This window comes from Artibeus jamaicensis, unplaced genomic scaffold (assembly GCF_021234435.1).
Source record: "Artibeus jamaicensis isolate MK-2021 breed Jamaican fruit bat unplaced genomic scaffold, CSHL_Jam_final contig_415, whole genome shotgun sequence".
Classification (NCBI taxonomy): domain Eukaryota; kingdom Metazoa; phylum Chordata; class Mammalia; order Chiroptera; family Phyllostomidae; genus Artibeus; species Artibeus jamaicensis.
Genome location: NW_026521823.1, coordinates 27,685,191 through 27,692,047, shown reverse-complemented (window position 1 = coordinate 27,692,047; position 6,857 = coordinate 27,685,191).

The following is a 6,857-nucleotide window of genomic DNA, read 5'->3' as shown; positions in this document are numbered from 1 at the left end:
AAAAAAAAAAGTCTGTACATCATTTTTGTTGATATCTACCACCACAGATAAGCAAAAAAGGCCTCACATATTAACCCTAATTATACAACAACCCTTTTGATAATCTTTTAAAATTGTCAAGCAGGTCTCAAGTTTGTGATCACTAATATAGAAAACGCACATATCTAAGTAATAAAACTTATTATAAAACTTAGTAATACAACCAAGTAATGTTTTAAATACATTTACAATTTTATGTTAGGCCGCATTCATAGTTATCCTAGGCTGCATGAGGCCAGAAGGCTGCCCATTGGACACTCCTCCGCTACACAGGGGTCCAAAGTTTTCTCTCTGCTTTCTCGCTGCTTCCTGATGTTAACATGACAATTGTTCAGACTTTTCTTAATGGGCAATTCATGAATATAAGAACAGGGTAAGATCTGTGTATCTTCACAAGATTTCTAACTCCACTTAAATCTCTAAGTTGCTACTCATTACCTGAATGTTAACCAATAACAGATTCATCAATCTCTTTGCCATTTCCAAGTTCAACTGTTCATAAGTCATCACCCTTTTCTCCCAGATGTGTCTGCTTATATCTTAGAAGAACAAACATCTATGCATGCAATTCATAAAACATTCACTGAGAGAATATTCTATAGCAGACACTGCTTTAAGAAATGTTCTTTATATGGGATACAGTGGAGAACAAGATAATAAAGATACTGTTTACATGAAACATTCAATGAAGGGTAGAGAAAATAAGCAAAGTTAAATCTGCAAGTAAAAATTGGTGAGTGCTATGCTGAGTGTTAAAATAATTATGTACAGGCAGTAAATACTTATATTGGGAGGTCAGAAGATATGTTCTTTTTTTCTTTTAATGTATTTTATTGATTATGTCATTACAGTTCTATTCCCCACTTAATTCTCCTCCACCCTGCACACCCCTCCCCCACCATTCCCCTCCTTTAGTTTATGACCACGTGTCTCAAGTTCTTTAGATTCTATATTTCCCATACTATTCCTGCCCTCCCTCCTATTTCCTACCTGCCATCTATGCTACTTATTTTCTGTACCTTCTCCCCCCTTCTCCTTCTCCCACTCCCCTGTTGCTAACCCTCCATGTGATCTTCATTTCTATGATTCTGCTCCTGATCTAGCTGTCCTCTTAGTTTGTTTTTTGTCTTAAGTGTGGTTCTTAGTAACTGTGAGTTTGCTGTCCTTTCACTGTTCATCTTTTTTATCTTCTTTTTCTTAGGTAAGTCCCTTTAACATTTAGTATAATAAGGGCTTGGTGATGATGAACTCCTTGCATTTGATCTTATCTGAGAAGCACTTTATCTGCCCTTTGATTCTAAATGAAAGCTTTGCTGGATAGAGCAATCTTGGATGTAGGTCTTTGGATTTCATGACTTGGAATACTTTTTTCCAGCCCCTTCTTGCCTGTAAGGTCTCTTTTGAGAGTAATCTGGATAGAAGTGGAAATTGGTACATCTAACATGCAGAGGGAGCATTCTAAACACAAGGAAGAGACATTGTGAAGACCAAAACTGTGGAAGGCATTCAGCAATACTGAGGAACCAAAAGATGTCCTGGGTGGCTGAACCATGAGGAGTGTATCAAACGTGTCTTATGGCCTCCTCTCTTTTGTCCGCGTGATGCATTGCTGTGGCAGCTGGCTTTGCACATGTGTACTCTTCTCAGCTTTCTGCCTCAGCTCTTCTGGCAACTCTAGCTTCTCTCCCCAGTGATATTCTTCTATTCTAAAGAGATGTTATCAACCCCCTGCAACCCTGACCTTCATGTATATGCCCAGTAGTTACTGTCTGGGCAACATACCCTTTCATATTTCAAGTTGGTTGTCTGCCTCAGATTAGCAATCTATATGTCTTCCTGTCTGAATCATGTGTAGGTATATATGGTAGGTATACTATGCTATGAGAAGTAGGTATATATAGGTGGTCTGTCATTACCACTTTCAGACCCTCTCATCAGCAGGGACTGGCATCACAGCATGGCAGGTGCGTGAGGAGCAGGGGTTGAGGTCAAGGACATTATCAAAAGGAAGAGAGCTATAAAAAGTTTTGGATAGCTGGAGCATCTTGTAAGGTGACACTGGGTGGAAATATTTGGCTTTTAGCCTACTGAGAATTTAAGAAATTCTTCTGCTTTTCCTTGCTCTGGAAAACAGAGAATTTTTCTTGGTATTTTTCATTGACTTTGGATAGTGACAATATATTTCAGCCACTGTGTTAAATATTCTATATGATTATATAATTGTTTATATTCTAGATTATTTTAATACTGTTATTTTCTATATTTTATACTTGATGAACTTGAGGATAAATTGTTCCATACCCTAAATCTATCAAGAGATAAACATTTGTACATGAGGTTCAGAAGTGTAACACATTACATAATAACTTTACATTTAAGTTCAAGGATGGAAGAGAAGGAAGCTTCAGGAACTCTTTTCTGATTCTTCTCTTCTGTTCATTTTCATAAGGAAAACAAATTCAGAGATATATTTCAAGAATGAAGAGTATAGTTTGATAAGAGAATCTCTTGCTACCTATATGTAAGTAAATGAAACATAGTGAGGTTAGAATCCCCAATATATGTTACAATTTAAAACATTGAAAAGGAGTTAACGGTGACAATTATCTTATCATTATTATAAACATTTATACAATTATACCTTAATAAAATAAGAAAAACAGCATAAATCAGGTAAAGATTAAAAATAAAAACACACCACAAGGCAAGTATGGAATGGGATATTGCATTAACAAAGTATTTTACATTTAGATCACAATATTAGATAATTAGTGCTCTGTCATTAACTTAATATCACATGGCACATCTTCCTGATGCTCCTGAAATTATAAATATATAGCAAAAAGCTTTTCCTAGAGTTGGAATTTTAATTATAGGAAACAATATAGAAAAGTCAGAAGTTGAAATAAAAGTTTGTGAAAGAATATCATGTTGCACGAACGATTCCAATTCTTCCCTCTGGGTTTAGGTAGACCTGTCTAGCTTTATGATGGAATGGTATCCAATGCCTAGGTCATCACCAAGTAAAGCTGATACCCATTTGAAGATAAGTTTTGTGGGCGACCTTGTTCTCACCCTTTACACTGGTAAATGTCAAAGAGAAATAATTAGCTTTGCTCTTGTGAGCAAAACTATCAAAAAATTCACTTTGCCAACAGTATCCAACCAAGATATTCTAATCATAATCCGCTCTTTCAAGAAATGTCAGTACCGTGGCCAGCCAGGCATCCATCACGGCCCTGTTGGGTCTTTATGGGGACAAAACTTTTCTTCAGGATGCAGGTGGCTCTTTAATCTTATAATGGTTCAGAATTGTCCAACTGTATTCTGTTTTTAGAATTTTTACTGGAAGAGAAATGCACCCTGAGTCCCTTATTTTATTAACCTATTTTGCTAGATGGATGAAAGTTTCAAAAATAATAAGGCCAGGATTTCTATGACTTTATATAATGACACAATTCTCCTACAGCTCTTGTGATTTCAGCTCCAACAGAGATTAAAACGCTCTTATTTTACAGTTTTCTTTGTATAAGTTTAAAGCACAGTGTTGCCCCCATCATGATATTTATGATATAAATTCTTAACAGCAAATTAAATATATATCTATAAATCAAAATTTATATATTATTAGCAAATAACAGCTAAAATAAAAAAGAACATCTAAACAGATTATATTCCTATAATAAAATCTAAGCTTTTCATGATTACTATATTTTTATTACTGTATTTTTTTTCCTGCAAACATCCCAGAATCTTACAATGGAGTCATTGCTCAGGGCCTTTTACTTCATTATTTTTTTCTGTCTTTTTTCTGTTCCTTTTATTAAAACAGCAGAGGTCTCTTTGGAGCCCCCTGCTTAGCAGTGCCGCAGGGATTTAAACTTTAGCAAGTTCAAAGGAAACAAGAATTATAAGGAGAAGCCTTGGATTTATATAAATTCTTTTGAAAAGCTCAAAGTATGAGAAACCTCTCCTATGGTCAGGGCTAAGGTTACGAAACGCAGAGCACACAGATCTCTATTTTCTTGTCAGCTTCTCAGTCTCCTATACAATTCGGGGGGAAAAAAAAACCTTATGGAAAATGGTAGGTGCGGTATCAGTAACAATCCCATCAGGAAACCGATTTCCACTCAGAGTTTTCGGGAGCCTTTATTAAAGAAAATGTCTAACAGCCATAACCGGAAGGTTAGGGGAATTAATGATGGGTGTTGAGGTACCCAGATAGTAAGATGATTTTACTGGCCTTAAAATAATGAAAAGCACAATAGAAAAGCAAGCTACTGAAGATCTCTGAGAGTCAGAACCAGAGAACAATGGCTATGGAAGAGGACCGCACAGGTGAGCACACATGGCCACGACCAGGAAGTGATGCTCCTGGCAAGGAGGGTGGATGACAACTGTCCCTCCTCTTTTCTTCTGGTCCCTCTTGGGGCCTCTCATTAGCCCAGTTACCTAGAAATCACCTCATATGGGAGCATGAATGACACAGTCTGTAAGACTGGCCTCCTCGGGCATAAAGAGAAGTCGAGTATCAATATGGAAGAGTGCAAAAAGAAACAAAAATATCATGCCCTTTAGCTCTTTATCTTCCTTTGTGAAAATTAAAAAGTAATAATATTGGATAGAAAAATCTAATAAGTTATTATGTTACTTTGGGATGATGTCACTTAAGTCAACCTGTCACCACTAAAATAAAGAATATATATATATAATTTGCCACCTCTAGAACTCTTCATATCAGGTGACAGAAAACCAGAGCTGAGGTGATGGGGTCAGAGTAGAGAAACAATAATCAATATAAGATATGCTGAGCTACTGAGAAATGAGGGAATTCACTACAAATGGAACACAGAACACAGACATAGATGAAGAAACTTCAGCCTTTGCATTTCACTTAATTGTACTTACAGTTTTCAATACTTAGGTATTTACTCATTTAAATTTGGATTTTTATCTACACTATCTAAGGGGGTATGTTTAGACTTCCTGAGTATGTTATGTAGAGTAAAACCACTATACTAATGAACATCAAGACTTAAATAATCACCAATTCATTACTCACATAGTAAGTGCCAAAAGCTGTATTGCCCACCCCTACTAAAAGATACTATACTTAGAATAGCAGTTGCAGTTAGAGATGATATTTGGTTAAGTTCACAGATATCCATTTTTTCCATTTGACTTTTGGAGAAACCAGACAGGCAACTGAATGAGAGGGACAGTGGATATCACTACACCTGACACCTTCAAGTCTTTGGTAGTGTTACTAATCACTATAAGATCTCATGGGTTGTTTTATTCATTGTTGCTGATTTTCTAGGTTGGTGAAGTAGAGATGTTTCTTGGTGTTTTATGTGAATCTTCTTATTTTAAATTGTCTTAATTTACAGAACAGGAAAGCAATAGAGTTTTAGAAGTCGCTAATTCATTAATTTCAACTTATCAAATTTTGCCCAAGGGGGATGAACCAAAGCTGTGTTCTACAGCTGCCTTCTACAACCCAGCTGTAAAAAAATACCTTAGGTAAAACCTTCAATGTTGGGCTTCAGTAAGCCCCTACTCTAACTGAAGAGCTAAGATGGTGTTTCTTGTTCCAAGGTGTGTCAATGTCAGCAAAGACGATCAAACATCTCTTTGAAAGTCTTGACGATTTTCTTTTTCAATATTAATTGTGCTAGTAAATGCCTCCATGTCTTTCGGTATTACCAGATCCTTCTTCAAGGAGATGTGGCATCAACTTCAAATAATATGGATTTGTAAACAGATTTGCATTTATGAACTATGTTAGATCTAGAAATTAGGGGAGAGATGACACAGAATCTTTCATTAGCATAGTGGCTCACCAGATGTTGAGCTTTTTTTTTTATTGCACCAATCAAAATATAGCATGGGATATAGTCTCTCTTCTAGGAAAACCATGATCCATGTAGTTATGAAGATGACATTATTGTGATAGATGTTCTGATCATATTACCAGCATGTATGTTTTTCCCTCCTTGCCTCTGAAAGGGAAGTGCTGCCATAAAGGTTCTGCCATTTCAATATCCCACCATGTCTATTACTAGGTGGCTAATGGCATTATCCTCCTACTGACACCTGCACTTTGCAGAGAACAGTCACCTTCACGATTCTCAATGATGTTGGTATTCTTTTTATCGATAGGTTCTGTACTATTTTAAGTAATAAAAGCGTTCTTTGGACACCCTAAAATAATATAATCAGGTTGTGGGTTATCTTGCCTTATATAACAAATTCATTCTAACATTCCCATCTCCTCGTAACTTTTTATTTCTTTCTCAATACCTTGGCACTCTTCCTCACTTACCGAAAACTTTCCTTGTTTAGTACAGATATTACATACAGTTACTAGGATGGTTTAAATTAACGGGACTTAATATTTTTATAGAGCTGGCTCTAAAATGTATCGGTAGTTTAGTATATTATGTCCAAAGATTTTGTAGCAAATCGAGCTTTCAATTTCCAGTAAGAAAACTGTTCAGAGAGATTTAGTTGAAGAGGTTGGACGTGGAAACATGTTTAAATTTGGGAATACAAAGAGTGTGCTTTTGTTGATGTGGTTCCAGGAAATAACTCCAGCTGAGGCCCAGTCAGCTATTTATGTAAAAAGGTGAAAAGAAAAAGTTGGCAAAATAAATTTCCTGGGAAGGAACTGACTAAGTTAATCCTCATGTCAAAGCCTCCACCAATTGGACATGAACTTAAGGCAATTTTCCAAGCTATACAAAGATACAGATTGTTAATACAGAGAGCAAAGCAAAATCCATATAATAACAGTGGTGCAGAGAAACAATGATACA